Below are 2,500 nucleotides of genomic sequence, written 5' to 3'. Positions count from 1 at the left end.
ACCTTAAAGAGACAGGACGGGGCCGTCTACTGGGCTGTAGTGGTCTACTGGGCTGTAGTGGTTTACTGGGCTGTAGTGGTCTACTGTGCTGTAGTGGTTTACTGGGCTGTAGTGGTCTACTGGGCTGTAGTGGCCTACTAGGCTGTAGTGGTCTAGTGGATTATAATGGACTGTAGTGGTCTAGTGGACTATAATGGACTGCAGTGTTCTAGTGGACTATAATGGACTGTAGTGAACTCTCTATTTTCAATTCAATTTTATTTATAGTGTCATATCACACCAGAAGTCATCTCAGGACACTTCACACATCGAGCAGGACTAGAATACACTCAAGATTTCCAGAGTCAATACAATTTCAAAGTCCCAACATCACCCAAACATCACCAAACATCACCCCAACATCACCAAACATAACCAAATATCACCCCAACATCACCCAAACATTTCACCAAACATCACCCCAACATCACCAAACATAACCAAATATCACCCCAACATCACCCAAACATCACCAAACATCACCCCAACATCACCCAAACATCACCCCAACATCACCAAACATAACCAAATATCACCCCAACATCACCCAAACATTTCACCAAACATCACCCCAACATCACCAAACATAACCAAATATCACCCCAACATCACCCAAACATTTCACCAAACATCACCCCAACATCACCAAACATAACCAAATATCACCCCAACATCACCCAAACATCACCAAACATCACCCCAACATCACCCAAACATCACCAAACATCACCCCAACATCATCCCAACATCACCCAAACATCACCAAACATCACCCCAACATCACCCAAACATCACCAAACATCACCCAAACATCACCCAAACATCACCAAACATCACCCCAACATCACCAAACATCACCCAAACATCACCAAACATCACCCCAACATCACCCAAACATCACCCCAACATCATCCCAACATCACCAAACATCACCAAACATCACCCCAACATCACCAAACATAACCAAATATCACCCCAACATCACCCAAACATCACCAAACATCACCCCAACATCACCCAAACATCACCCCAACATCATCCCAACATCACCAAACATCACCCAAACATCACCCCAACATCATCCCAACATCACCAAACATCACCAAACATCACCCCAACATCACCCAAACATCACCAAACATCACCCCAACATCACCCAAACATCACCCCAACATCATCCCAACATCACCAAACATCACCCAAACATCACCCCAACATCATCCCAACATCACCAAACATCACCAAACATCACCCCAACATCACCAAACATCACCCAAACATCACCAAACATCACCCCAACATCACCCAAACATCACCCCAACATCATCCCAACATCACCAAACATCACCAAACATCACCCCAACATCACCAAACATAACCAAATATCACCCCAACATCACCCAAACATCACCAAACATCACCCCAACATCACCCAAACATCACCCCAACATCATCCCAACATCACCAAACATCACCCAAACATCACCCCAACATCATCCCAACATCACCAGACATCACCCAAACATCACCCCAACATCATCCCAACATCACCAAACATCACCAAACATCACCCCAACATCACCCAAACATCACCAAACATCACCAAACATCACCAAACATCACCCCAACATCATCCCAACATCACCAAACATCACCAAACATCACCCCAACATCACCCAAACATCACCAAACATCACCAAACATCACCAAACATCACCAAACATCACCCAAACATCACCAAACATCACCCCAACATCACCCCAACATCACCAAACATCACCCAGCAATCTGCATAACAAACTGACATCATCCTTAAAGTGAAAGTTGCTCAACAACCTTTTTATCAAGGCAAGGCAAGGCAAGGCAACTTTATTTGTATAGCACATTTCATACACAAGGCAGTCTCAAAGTGCTTCACATTATAAAAATGTCATACAATAAAGTGAAAAAAAATAGAAGGAATTAAAATAAAATAAAAGCAAAATTAAAATGCATAGAAAAACCCTCATTAAAACCAGCCAATAATAAAATAAAGTTTAAAATGTAATAATAATAAAATAAAATAAAAATAAATCATTAAAAACAAGAATATCAAGGAATAGAAAATATAGTGCAGCAGAAGTTCACAGATAGTATTGATTACTGAAAGGCAGCGGCAAACAGATAAGTCTTCAGTCTTGACTTAAAACAGCTGAGATTTGCAGCAGACCTGCAGCTTTCTGGAAGTTTGTTCCAGATATGTGGTGCGTAAAAACTGAAGGCTGCCTCTCCATGTTTGGTTCTGACTCTGGGGACACAGAGCAGACCTGTCCCAGACCATCTGAGAGGTCTGGATGGTTCGTAGCTAAGCAGAAGATCAGAAATGTATTTTGGTCCTAAACCATTCAGTGCTTTGTAAACCAGCAGTAGTATTTTAAAGTCAATTCTTTGACATACAGGAAGCCAGTGTAAAGACCTGAGA

This window comes from Eutrigla gurnardus (assembly GCF_963514095.1).
Source record: "Eutrigla gurnardus genome assembly, chromosome: 13".
Classification (NCBI taxonomy): domain Eukaryota; kingdom Metazoa; phylum Chordata; class Actinopteri; order Perciformes; family Triglidae; genus Eutrigla; species Eutrigla gurnardus.
Note: the sequence above shows the minus strand (reverse complement) of the source record.